Consider the following 14,904-nt stretch of genomic DNA (forward strand, 5'->3'; position numbering starts at 1 on the left):
ATAAATTCTATTAATTTCAATAATATATTTAATATTTCAAATACCATCATCCTCAAATATAACTCGAACGCATTTCAAATCCCCATTCGAAGAAATAGGTAATCTTTCTTATGCATCGGTGTGCGTTCTCCGCGCGATTGGTTTCAGTTTTGCGAACGTCGAATAAATGCAAATGCCAAAGTCTTGGGACTACATTGAAATATAAATATAACTATTCTGTATGGGTAACATCCTTTCCTAACATTCAGATATTACAATTTTATTAAAGAAAGCATATGGCAGCCTGTATCCAAATTCAATAGCACAATTTATTACGACCTCTATGATTCTCCAGAAAATATTGCAGTACATTAGCCGCATATCATATATAATATAAAAATTAACCGAGTTTCTACGTTATTAACGTAGAAACTTTAATTATAATATAACAATTTTCCGTACCTTTAGCGGGTATCCCTAAAACAACATTGTGATAAATAATAAATCATCAACACACGTGCATTTGTATAATTGTGAGTAACATCCTCTTAATTGAAAAGGGTTTCATTTTCAAGTCAATTAGCATGAACAAGTTGTACCTACTACAACAATGTCATTCGAGAAACTTTATTACATTTTCTCACTTGTAAATTTACTTTTAGAAAAAGGTATTAGGTAATTGACTTAAAATCTCAAATGAAACATTAATTTTTCTTGCATTTTTTACCGGTCAATATATCAAATACAATATTTTCTTTCACGATAGAAAAAAAATCTAAAATCTACTTCTACATATATTCTATTATTTCTAATTTCAACAATTAGTAGATTATAACTTTATAATTTAAAAAGGATAAAAGTAGACATATAAGAAATTTTAAAACAGGAAAAAATCAAAATTTGAGTCGTTTTAGAAAACATTATGAATAATCTTAAAATTTATGCATAGAATCTGAATAGAATTGCTCGAGCTCATTGTGAAATTCTAAACTTTATAATTTTTTATAATTTAACCGCTTCAACAGGTCTATAATATTATACAAAGTTCCATGAAAATCGTCAAAATAAACTTTCTGCATTTAATTATGAAGACACTGCCTGGATGATCCTTAGCAAAAACTAAATAACGCTATTCCCAACCAATATTTTTCCAAAAGTTTCTGAAATCCTATATAATCACAAAGCAATTTTTCTTCCTTTTTTTCTATTTGATCAAACTTTCCATTATTTAGTTAAGATTTGTGAAATATCTTAATTTTTCGAAATATTTTTTTTTATTTTTTATTAAAAAATACATGCAATATTATAATAAAATTCATATTTTCAAAAACCTTACAATTTCATTCTGAACTACTGTTAAATATTTGATAAGGATGAATATGGATCTAACGGTAGCCATTTTACTACAATTACAGGTCATGATTATATCTTATATTAATTATTACATCTTTAAATTACATCTAAAAATACAAAATTTCAATGTTGGACTATTCTCTATTTTCCGAATTTTCATAATTCTTTTTAATATATCGTCTATCAAGTTCATTATTAATACAATTGAGATTGTTTATAAATGTTAAACTCAACTATAATAAAAATCTGTGATCCACTTGTCTTTCATCAGAATATAAGATTTCGAGAATAAAAATTTATTCCTAATGCCAAAACACCTAATAAATTACAATAAATACAAATAATAAAAACTGCTAGACCGTTAAAAATCAAGTTTTATAGCTTAAATTCAATTATAAATTCAAATTTATAATAGTTTTCACTAATAACAAGTCATTATCTACTTGAGGACGTCTACATCTTTGCGCTTCGTTGCTTTTTCTGTGAAAACAGAAAATAAATTCAGTATCCTCGATACATAATAATAAACTATCATATTTAATTAATACGCATTAATTATAATTAGAAAAGATATTTTTATTAATAATTTATAACTATTGATTAATACAAAAAAATTCAGAAATTGGTAATAATTACTGTAAAAAAATTCAGTTAATTTAAACAAATATTTTCTTGTCAAAAAATAAATTACTACATATTTCAGCAGTATTATTATGCAGTTATAACATCAAAGAAAAGTGGGAAAAAATGTAAAAATGTTGAATTAAAAATGTAAATACCCGGACGTTCAATCACTGGATTGGCATTCGATGTAGACATTCTATATATCACCAAAGTTATATGATATTAAATATTAAAGAAATTTATGCGTGTTTGTAAAATGTCAAAATAAAATTTTTAGAAAAGATTGTTACCAAAAGTATAATAACTCAATTTACTTTTTTAAGACCAAATTAAGTTTAAGTTTGACCAAATTAAGATCTCTTAGAAAAAACGGATCATAAATATACGTGAAGAGAAATGGATTGTAAAATCCAATCATATTCCATAAATCATAATTTAATTTGGAATTTCAATTTATTGTGATTTTATCTTTCGATTATGTATCAATTCATAACCATATGTGTTCATATTATGGAAATAAAGCATTTAGTTGTGACATAGGACGAGATGCAAACATACTCTTAGGTGGTTATTTATCGACATGTGCTGGATGTGCCTGGTCGTATTTCACTCTCAGGAGAGGCACTGAAGGCAGGAAATTATCATTTTACTTACATAAGTCGAAGCTGAAGATGCAACTGAACATGTATTTTCCGAGAATTGTCTGGGCAAGCCGATATTCATATAAATTCATTCATCATGTGTGTAATAGGACAATATAAATGTGCTAAAGTCAATAATCGATATAGATGATACTCCTCTGTTATTAGGGTGCGTCTATTAATCACATGATCAATTTTTTAGGGATTAACGTGAACGAATTTTTGCGAACGAATTTTTCCGAACTTATGAGAAAAACGTAAAATTTTTGTTTTTATTTTGCAAATTTATGTAAAAAATAAATTCATTCTTACTATACACCTCCCTTTCCCGACCTGGTTTTTCGTGATTTCTTGTCAAACCCCCTCTCCCCCTATAAGCTTCACGTGATTAATGGACGCCCCCTTACTAGAAAAATTTTCAATTATCTTCGCAAAAGTTAACAAAATACCAATAGTAATGGGTAGTTCTGCCCTAAGGCAGGTCCGTCAGCAGAGTTAAATTCCAACTCAATTCAGGGAAGAAGTGTGAAAAATTTTCCATTACAATTTCACACCGCAGGGCAATGTAATTTGATTTTTTAGCAAAAACATAAAATTTTACTTCATGATGTTAATAATATTACAATGTAATATTCTTTATTAATGTAATAAATTTCATTTAAAAAACATAAATGTTATTTTTATGATCTTGACAATCACTGCTACCTGAACACATGTTTCATGCTACAATGATAGCAAATATAAATTATAGATCAATTAGTATTATTGCCACATGACAATTAAGATGTTTGCAATGTAATGTGGGCTTTTCAATCCCATTGTCTTGGCTCAATTCATATATACACGAAGGTAAAATGAATAATTATCCGTAATTGCCCATTCGAATGCAAACAACAATAAGTTTACCGAGTTTATGTGAAGATTCAGAGATGTTATTGTATTAAAGCGTTGTGAGTAAAGTTTAATTTTCTACAGATATCGTCTGTTCAACGATGTGAGCTGATGATAAAGGATAAATGGAATTGATAATTTAACGAACAGAAGAAGTAATTATAACATAAGTGAAAATTAATACAGAAAATTATTGTTTAATTTTCGAATAATTAACTTCCCACCGGGTAAGTTTTAGTAATAGCAAAAAAAATGAAAATGAAAATTTTTATATATCTTTACGTTTTAGGGTTTTTGAACATTTTGCTTTCAGGGGTAACTGAATGTACTAATGAAATTCATATTTTGCATTGTTTGAATAATGTAGCTGTTGTTTTGTAAAATTCCTTTAAAATTAAAAACAAGACATTGAACCCATTAGACCTGTTTGCCCCCTGGTCGTTCTATTTTACCCCATTTATGGAGCTATCTAGATTTGAGAAAAATAGCAAAAAAATACATTTTTACTATTTTGAATTAGCTTGAAGTTTTACTGAACATAGTCAGATAGTTGTTTCTTTGATATATGTGCTATTTTTTTGTGTTATAATTAGTTTGGTTTTCACAATATATTTGCTCAAAGTTAAGTTTCTTAAATTGGACCTTAATACCTGCTTTTTTAGAAAGAATTCAGAAGCTTTTATTTCGGTAATTTATGTTAATCATCTTTAAACCAAATTCTAATAATTAATTCCTATCATTATCAAAAAAAATTATTTCTTTTCTTAGTGTGTATACAAATATAAAAATTTCAAAGACATACTTCACTAAGTTAGCAGAAACTACGACAAACAAACGTTATAAAATTTTGTTCAGATGGATCCTTGAATCGATCATTCCAAATGCAATTTTCATTGTATCAGTAGTATTAGGTTTGTCTGCCCTGCTCAGAGCACTTTGCGTGATAATTAGCTCGCTGTTAGCTTGTTTATGAATAGATGATAGACTCATCACGTTATAATCGGGAGTTAAAGTGTCATTCTCTCGCCGATGATGCAAATCCTTACCAGGAACCACTTTCCTAAATGATATCCTTCTGGGAGGAAGCATCCTCAAATGAGCTGGATGTTGCAACTAATTCCTGCGCTGCTTACCGCCAAAGCCTTCGAAATCCTTTGTATATTGATTCCTTGAGTAGATGCGAAGTCATTAATGACGGAATATTCATGACAGGAGGACGGAGGATCTATAGTCAGAATATCGAGAAAAATATTAAACAGGATCGTGGATGTGGAACAAAATTTTGTTTTTTGATCCTTAAGGTCCTTAAGTTTATGTTTTCACCAGAAAATCAGACTTGCTAATTTTATCTCCCCAATGTTCCAAACCATTCCAAATCGTTTGGCAACAAAATTGGAAAATGTAGGTGTCTCTACTTAACTTTTACTACATGCGCACGTGGTAATTAAATATTAAGTATAATGTTATATTTACTGAAACTAGTGGTGTATGGCATCGTGCCTCAAGGCAAATTGCTGGTACTTCCTGTACAGTAACGAAATGATTGAGAAATATTAAATATTTCCATATAGATTATTATAAATATTATAACATTGTCTAATATTTATAAGAATTATATAAACTGAATTACAAAGTTAAAATTATTTATTCAAGTGAGCTTTAGAACTTTAGCCAGAATTAAAATTAAAATCTGAATTATTTTCGATGTACAAAAAATTTTTTGTTGAAAAAAAAATGGAATTTTTTTTTTTGAAATATTTTTTTCTTCAAAAGTAATTATTTTGTCAAAACAAGCAGGAAGTTTTTGGAATTATTCAAATCGGATGCTCAGTTCTCTCAAAAACTGCAATTTTTTGCAGATTTAGCTCGGTATATACAAAACGGCTGGACCTGCCTTTGCTAAAATCTAATCACCACTTCTCCCCTTCATTACGATTTGAATGTTTTTTAGATCATTCAAATCGGATGCTCCGTTTTCTCAAAAACTCTTTGAAACGGCTGGACCTGCCTTTGCCAAAAACTAATCAGCACATCTCCCTATCAGCCCAAAAATGTGAACGAAAAATTGTATCCATAGATACATAAACACACACACATCAATTTTTTCTGAGGTATGCCAAAATGTGCAGAAACCTTCAAAACGTAAAAAATTTCCAATTTCGATATTTGGACGATTTCAAAAACTTACCCTACGAGAAGTTAATAATAATTGGATCCGCCAATCATTAATTTTATTCAATACAATTCATGTAAAGGAAGAAGAATATCTCAATCAGAATCAGATATGTATGTACAATGTATATCAATCTTGAATGATATACATATGAGTATTAGATGAAACTGCATTATGTATGATAAGTTGTCCATGATAAATCCTGTCCTGATGCGCCATCCGTCGTGCGCTAAATGTTTAAACTCGTGCGCCTGCATAATACAGAACAAAGATTTAAGCCGCGCACTAATCCTTCTAATTCATGTTACAAGACTTGTCACAAATATCCGGTATGTTGATGCAATATGTGCTAAATACCATGTGCCGATCACGAAACACTGGATCATGATTCAAAATAATCATACTCATAGTAAAGGACAAAGATAAAGGACAAAAATTCGTATATGGATCTTGATTCAAAATATTCACTGGATCATCCTTTTTTTCAATGGTTTTGGGCAGATTCGAATAAAATCTCTGTCCCATTTTGTTTACAAAATTTTTAATAAATCTCTTTATTTATATACAAATTTTAGGACGCTCTTGTCTTGTCTTCAATAAGTGCTTTAACAGATTGATATCCTCTTCCTTCCATCATACTAACCATTTAGTTTTTCTTATCTCTAACAAAACTGTGTTTATTCTTTGTTGCAAAAATCTCCTTCAACATCGTATAATCTGGATAAGAAAATGAATAATTCATCCCTTGATAAACTTAAACTAGCATTCACACCGCTATTTAATAGAAATAAGTAGATTAAGCTTTAAAGCTCCTTCCGTCTCAATCTTTGTCGGATTATCATGAAGCGTTTCTGTATTTAGTGTAAGTATTTTTGGTTTTATTGTTTCGTCAGTAATTCAATTGATTTGAAATTACTTACGATATATTATAATTAATTTTGAAAAATAATATGTGCTCCAAAAAAATCTAAAACATTATTTTTAAAGTTCCACAAGTGATGATTATTTACTAGGAATATAAATGATTTTTTGCCAAGATCTATTGATAATATAAATTTTTTATGTATAAGTTTGAATTATAATTAAAGTAGCTGTCTTTGAAATTCGTGCTTCAACAAAAACTAGACTTTTCCATAAAAAATAAATAAATATAATTTTTTTTTGGACAACCATTTTTTAAGAAGGTTGTTCTTGAATCAAAACGTTTTGCCATTTTAAGATTCAACTCTACATTAAAAATAATGACAAGATTTCTTCACAATATATTTTTTATGTAAAAGTTGTTGCTATTGATTTTAGTAGCTAATATAAGGCACCAACTTCAACAAAAATTAGACTTTTCCACTCATTTTTTCAATAAATATAAAATTTGTTCTGAACGATCATTTTTTAAAGAAGGTTGTTCTTGAATCAAAACGTTCTATAACTTTAAGATTCATCTCTGCATTAAAAATAATGACAAGATTTATTGACAATATAATTTTTTTATGTAAAAGTTGTTGCTTTTGTTTATAATTAAAATAGCTATAATAAAGCACCTCAACAAAAACTATACATTTAATAAAAATAAATTAATATCAAATTTTTTAAGGCAATGTTTTTTTTAAGAAGATTGTTCTTGAAACAAAATGTTATGCCACTTCATGCTTTATCTTTACATTGGAAATAATGGCAATTTTTTTTAACAATATAATTTTTTTATATAAAAGTTGTTGCTTTTGTTTTTAATTACAGTAGCAGTAATAAAGCACAAACAACTGAAATTACTGCTCTGCAATGCAAACGATATAAATTTAGGCATTTTATCTAGATCATCATCAACTACTCTTATCTTTAAAAAAATCATGATTTTGAGTATTTATAGAAATATAATCGTCGTTTCTAGGTAAAAATGTACTAAAAGACCAATGAACTATTAAAAGTGTAGTAAAAGCGTATTAATTTTTAGACAGTCTATAAAATTAAATCATAAAATGTACGACTAACCGAAAATTTAAAATAAATTGCTTAACTTAAATAATTCAATCAGTCAATTAATCTTAAATTGTCAATACTCAAATCAATCAATAAAAATCAATAAAAATGTCAAAATCAAATGAAAATCAGAATGTCAAAATTTGGCTACTAGAGTCATTATTAAATAAATAGTTATTAATTTAATAATTATTACGTTAGTCAAATTTTGACATTCTGACTAAGATAGCCAATAATTATATATTTTTTGTTCTATAATTTTAAACCACTTTCGGATTATCGTATTTATTTAGAACATAGTATCTATATATAATAATAATATATTCTTGACTTACATTTGTTCAGCCCCAGTAAAATACAACACACTACATTAAACCGTTTTATAAAAATTTCACAATCGACAATTTTTCAGCAATACAATAAAGTAAGTGTAAGAGTTAGTTAGATTATTAAATATTTTATTTATCGAAACATATATTATTTGTTTTTATTATATTTCATGAAACCGTTTAAGACAAAGTTCTAAGAGCCTAAGACGGCGTGCTACTAAACCTGAAAGCTTTATTCATATTCAACTCCAAAAAGCTGCACGTGCGAAAGCTCTGCGTCTGCGTATTAGATAAATCGTTGAAATAAATTAAAATTACTGAGAAATATTTTAAAATATTTTTGAAATCTTAGATAAGCGATCTTACAAGTAGATCATACATCATTAATATAAAGGCGATCTTCCAATGGATACCATCATACTAAATAAGATGCTTTGTGTTTAGGTTTTGTATAAATTATTAATATTTTATATATTCAGTACAAAAGCACTAAGATGATAATAAGTTTATTAACGTAAGTAAATATATCACATTTAAAAAGGTCAATGAAAACCTATTTTCTCAAATATAAAACACTTTTCGCAAGTTTGTCAAACGCATAGCATTCGTAGTATAAACTAGTAATAGATTTAAAACTTCAAACAAATAATTAATAAAAGTAGAGAATGGAAGTAACACCTCAAACATACATATTAAAAAAAGATGGGTACTTCAAATTAATGGATATGCTGATTAAAAATGGTTGAATATTCATTATCTCACATATTAATATTAATACCGATCGGTTTAAAGACACTATGTCCTTTTACTATTAAAAGTGATATTTGTAAGAGATATATAAAAAAGCAAAAAATAATCCAAATAGAAAAACTGTATATAGTCAAAGATTAACATTTAATATTTATATATTTTTCCTGAAGATCATTGGTCGTCACATTTTGTTCACGAGTTATAGAAGACTAAGCTTGGACATCATTAAAAATTGAACAGGACCAAAGTAAGCGGATTTGTTCTTCATCCAGTGTATTACTACTCGAAAGCGCTCTGATGGTGTTTCAACTTATAAATTTATTATTATAAGGTATACGACAAATTATATACAGGAGCATTATAACGTGTTTATAATAAAGAAGCCACGTATGTTTGGAAAATATGCTTGGTTATATAAATGGATTTATATATTATATATTAATAATGGAATGTGTTGCATAAGATATTGTGATGTAATTCCTGAAATTAGGATTATTAGAAGGCTATCCACTCATTAGAACATTCTCTCTTTGTTAAGAAAATTATAAGATTTTTTTCTAATAATGATGAGATATATATTGCAACAACGCTCTGAAAGTATTTTTGTAATTGTAATCATATTTTAGAACTCAAATTCCAAGTATAACCTATTATTACTACTGCTTAATATCAAGCTGGCCAAAGTTAGTATCGCACTTAGGAATCTATATGGTTTCAAGATTATAGGTTCTCACATTCTTTGTCCACTTCTTTAAATTACCACTAATTTTGATGAGAAAAATGTAAGATTTTTTCTATTATTTTATTATGTCTTATTGATGCTGAAAGCAAGGCCCCCTACATTTCTAGAAGGCCCCCTACATTTCTAGAAGGCCTTGCCACAAATATATATATTAGTAGGTTGGCATTTCGTACTTAAATCCCGTAGCACATATACGACAATTTACAATACCTTATGCATTGCTTCAGGTTGCCTTATTGCATTGTTTTTCAGGTTGACCATCACTGCTTTATCTGGCCCCTTTTTTTTAAGTTTTTCAGGTTGACCATCACTGCTTTATCTGGCCCATTTTTTCTAAGTTTTTCAGGTTGACCATCACTGCTTTATCTGACCCCTTTATCTGAATTTTTCAGGTTGGCCATCACTGCTTTATCTGACCCTTTTTTTAAGTTTTTTAGGTTGACTATCAAGGGGCTATATCTGGCCCCTTTTTCAAAGTTTTTCAGGTTGGCATTCACTGCTTTATCTGGTCCCTTTTTCTAAGTTTTTCAGGTTGGCATTCACTGCTATATCTGGCCCCTTTTCTAAGTTTTTCAGGTTGGCCATTACTGCTTTATCTAGCCCCTTTTTCTAAGTTTTTAAGGTTGGTTATCACTGCTTTATCTGGCCCCTTTTTTTATTTTTCAGGTTGGCCATCACTGCTTTATCTGTCCCCTTTTTTCTAAGTTTTTCAGGTTGACCATCACTGCTTTATCTGGCCCCTTTTTTCTAAATTTTTCAGGTTGACCATCACTGCTTTATCTGGCCCCTTTTTCTAAGTTTTTCAGGTTGGCCATCACTGCTTTATCTGGCCCCTTCTTTCTAAATTTTTCAGGTTGGCCATCACTGCTATATCTGGCCCCATTTTTCTAAATTTTCAGTTTGCCATCACTGCTTTATCTGGCCCCTCTTTTCCAAGTTTTTCAGGTTGACCATCACTGCTTTATCTGGCCCCTTTTTCTAAATTTTTTAGGTTGGCCATCACTGGTTTATCTGGCCCCTTCTTTCTAAATTTTTCAGGTTGGCCATCACTGCTTTATCTGGCCCCTTCTTTCTAAATTTTCAGGTTGGCCATCACTGCTTTATCTGGCTCCTTTTTCTAAGTTTTTCAGGTTGGCCATCACTGCTTTATCTGGCCCCTTTTTTCTAAGTTTTTTAGGTTGACCATCACTGCTTTATCTGGCCCCTTTTTTCTAAGTTTTTCAGGTTGGCCATCATTGCTTTATCTGGCCCCTTTTTTTAAGTTTTTTATGTTGGCCATCACTGCTTTATCTGGCCCCTTCTTTCTAAATTTTTCAGGTTGGCCATTACTGCTTTATCTGGCCCCTTTTTTTTAAGTTTTTCAGGTTGACCATCACTGCTTTATCTGGCCCCTTTTTCTAAGTTTTTCAGGTTGGCCATCACTGCTTTATCTGGCCCCTTTTTTCTAAGTTTTTTAGGTTGACCATCACTGCTTTATCTGGCCCCTTTTTTCTAAGTTTTTCAGGTTGGCCATCATTGCTTTATCTGGCCCCTTTTTTTAAGTTTTTTAGGTTGGCCATCACTGCTTTATCTGGCCCCTTCTTTCTAAATTTTTCAGGTTGGCCATCACTGCTTTATCTGGCCCCTTTTTTTTAAGTTTTTCAGGTTGACCATCACTGCTTTATCTGGCCCCTTTTTCTAAGTTTTTCAAGTTAGCCGTCACTGCTTTATCTGGCCCCCGGTTCTGAAACAATATTTTTAATTGTAATCATATTTAAATCTCAAATTCCAAAAAAACCTAATATTACTAATACTTAATATCAAGCTGGCAAAAGTTAGTATCGCACTTGGGAACTTGTGGTTGCAAGGTTATAGGTTGCCACATTCTTTGTCTACAAATTATCATCAAAATCAAGGCATTTACAAACATTGTCACAGAAACCAAATATTAATAAAACTGATTTTTAACTTTCAATTTTTTTGAAATAAAATTTCATTTTCATTGGGCAGCATGTAGAACGAAATTGATGTCAGAAACAATTCGAACATAAAAATTGTTACCATTTCATATAGAACACAAGTTTCGAGTTTCAGACACCTTGACGCCAAGTAGTTGTAATATAAGTTTCCACTTAAAAATATTAATAAACATATTTACTAGAGAAATTCTTATCTGCTTCTTATCGAATTTTTGCAATATCACAATTATAGATCGATCACTCAGTTGTCGCTCCCGGGACTAAGGTGGGCATAGCTCAATCAGTAGCGTACCCGACTCACACGCCAACAATCCGCGCATCGAATCCTGACACTGTCTTAAGAGATAAATGGTTGAGTTGAAATTAAACTAGTGGGGTGCATGGCATCGTGCCTTAAAGCAAATTGGTGGAACTTCCCTTACCGTAATTTAAAATCTTGGTACGTAACCTAAAATAATTTACACAAAATAATGTGTACACATTTTCTATAAAATATCTGATAATGTGATGTACATATGCCCAATAAACATTTTTCACCCCCAAATGATATTTTTTTAACTTATTTTTATTGAGAGTTCATAACCGCTGTACCTGCCTTCCCAAAAATTTAATCAGTTCTTCATCTTGTCAGTACAAGTAAAATGTTTTTTGAATTATTAAAATCGGGCGCTTCGTTCTCTTAAAAACTGAGTTACCGTTTTTGGCACTATTTGCCCCGTATTTTTGGAACGGCTATACCTGCCTTCGCCAAAAACTAATCAGCACGTCTCCTTATCGATACGAATTGAATGTTTTTTGAATTATTCATCGGTGTTCCCAAAATCGGCGACAAAAATTTGTATCCGCACACACACAGGCACATACACACATACACACACACACAATCATCCATTTTTTCTAAGGTATGCCAAAATGTTCAGAAGGTTTTGAAACGTAAAGATGTATAAAAATTTTCATTTTCGATTTTTTTGCGATTACTATAACTTGCCCTACGGAAAGTTAAAAATATGAAATATAAATAAGTATATTTCCTAAAGCAAATGGCCTTGTGGAAAAATTTTGCAATATTACAATTAGAAAGAACTACCACTGAGTTGCCATTCTCTGAAACTTTGACGGGAATAGCTCAGTCAGTAGCATACCCGACTCAAACTCCAACGATCCTAGGATCGAGTCTTGACACTGTCATAGAATTTGAATGGATGAGTGGTAAAATTTGAACTGTTATGAAATTAAATAGAATTAGAAGTAAAAAAGAAACAAGAGAAGAATATGGTAGAATTTTTAAGAAAAACGATGAAGAAATCTGTGGAAAAGAAATGTTATATCGAGTAGAAAACTGCCAATTGTGAATAAAATATTAGATAAAACAGAAAAAATATAGAGAAAGCGATGTAAAAAGAAAAGTGGTAAGGGGCTAAATGCTGTAACTGTAACTATATAAGGCCGATAAATATAAATAACATAAAAAATACCAAATTGAAATACGATCATTCACAACAGCTTATAGAACACCTACTTCTGATTGCTGATTGCTGTCTGATGGCAAAATTACTGACCCATACCAGAGATTGCACCAGCCTGATTTCCGTGTCCAGACCCGTAAAACACTCAGCATTTAAACCACTCGATTCAATTCCCACACTAGATGCCGACAGTAATACTTTCCAAGAGTATATTTTTTATTACGATGGTTACCCGAACATTTATTAACTTCCCGTAGGGTAAGTTATTGTAATGGGCCGAAAATCGGAATTGAAAATTTTAACATTTCTCGACGTTTTGAAGGTTTCTGAACATTTTGGCATACCTCAGAAAAAATGGATGTGTGTGTGTGTGTGTGTGTGTGTGTGTGTGTGTGTGTGTGTGTATGTATGTGTGGATACAAATTTCCAGTCACGTTTTAGGGCGCACGGATCAACCGATTTGAATGGTTCAAAAAACATTCGATTCCTATTGATAGGGAAAAGAGCTGATTAGTTTTTGGCAAAGGCAGGTCCAGCCGTTTCGGAGATACGGTGCAAAGAGTGCAGAAAATAGAAATCGAATTTTTGAGAGAACGGAGTATCCGATTTGAATCATCTAAAAAACATTCAATTAGTAATGATTGGGAGAAGTGTTTATTAGTTTTTGGCAAAGGCAGGCCCAGCCATTTTGAAGATACGGAGCTAAATATGTAAAAAATGGCAGTTTTTGAGAGAACTAAGCGTCCGATTTAAATGATTCAAAGAACTTTCTGCTTGTCTTAACAAAATAATTGATTTTGGAAAAAAAAATTTTTGTTCGATTTTTTTTTTTTTTTTTTTTTTTTTAGTTTTTTGTTGAAACAAATAATTTCAACTTTGCAATTCAGTTTATATAATTCTTATAAATATTAGACAATGTTACAATATTTATAATAATCTATTTGAAAACATTCAGTATTCCTCGAACATTTCGTTACGGTACGGGAAGTTCCAGCAATTTGCCTTAAGGCACGATGCCACCCACCCCACTAGTTAACCTTGTTAACGTCTCCAACTATAATATACCGCTCTAGTATATATCATTCGACTAATCTCAGTGCGCGCAAGTACAAACAAATTTGAAAGATAAACAACCAAATTGTTTTGAAATATAAAAATTATAAAAAATAAAGTTAAGTGAAGTGGAGTGAAGTGAAGTGATGCCGGAAAAAGTCGGTGGTAATAAATTGTGGATGTGATATTTGAAATTTGAGTAAATTGTGCGCAAAAACATTATTTGTGAACACCATTTGTAACGTAAGTATACCTGTGAAATATTTTACTAAAATTTTTAAAATTTTAATTATGCTCTTTGAAAAATAATTTTCCAATGAATTCCAATTTCTTTTAATAATTATCCCTTTTAATAATTTATGTGGATATTATTTTATTCAAACTAAAATACAAATCACACCAATAATTAAAAATATTAGAAATATTGATATAATTTAATTTATTGAAAAATCTTTGTTGAATAATTGTCCAATATGAAAAATTATAGATTTCTTTTAAAAATTATCCTCATTTAAGTTTCAAAATGAATAACAATTATTTGATTTAAATCACATCAATAATTAAAAATGTTAAAAATATTGATATAATTCAATTTACAATTTAAAATAATCGAAATATTTCAAATTGAAATTTATTGAAAAATCTTTGAAGAATAATTGTCCAGTGAGCAGAATTGTAGATTTCTTTTAAAAATTATACCCATTTAAGTTTCAAAATAAATAGCAAATTACATCAATAATTAATAAACGTAAAAAATATTGATATAATGTAATTTGTATTTTAAAAAGAATCCGAAATATTCTAAATGCAAAATTTATTATAAAATCTTTGAAAAATAATTTGCCAATATAAAGAATTATAGATTTCTTTTAAAAATTATCCCCATTTAAGTTTCAAAATAAATAACATATTGATATAACACAATTCTTCAAATCTTTGAAGAATAATTTTCCAACATATTTTTAAAGAAT

This window comes from Ctenocephalides felis, unplaced genomic scaffold (assembly GCF_003426905.1).
Source record: "Ctenocephalides felis isolate EL2017-DRISC unplaced genomic scaffold, ASM342690v1 CF-g0.4_SCAFFOLD_03571, whole genome shotgun sequence".
Classification (NCBI taxonomy): domain Eukaryota; kingdom Metazoa; phylum Arthropoda; class Insecta; order Siphonaptera; family Pulicidae; genus Ctenocephalides; species Ctenocephalides felis.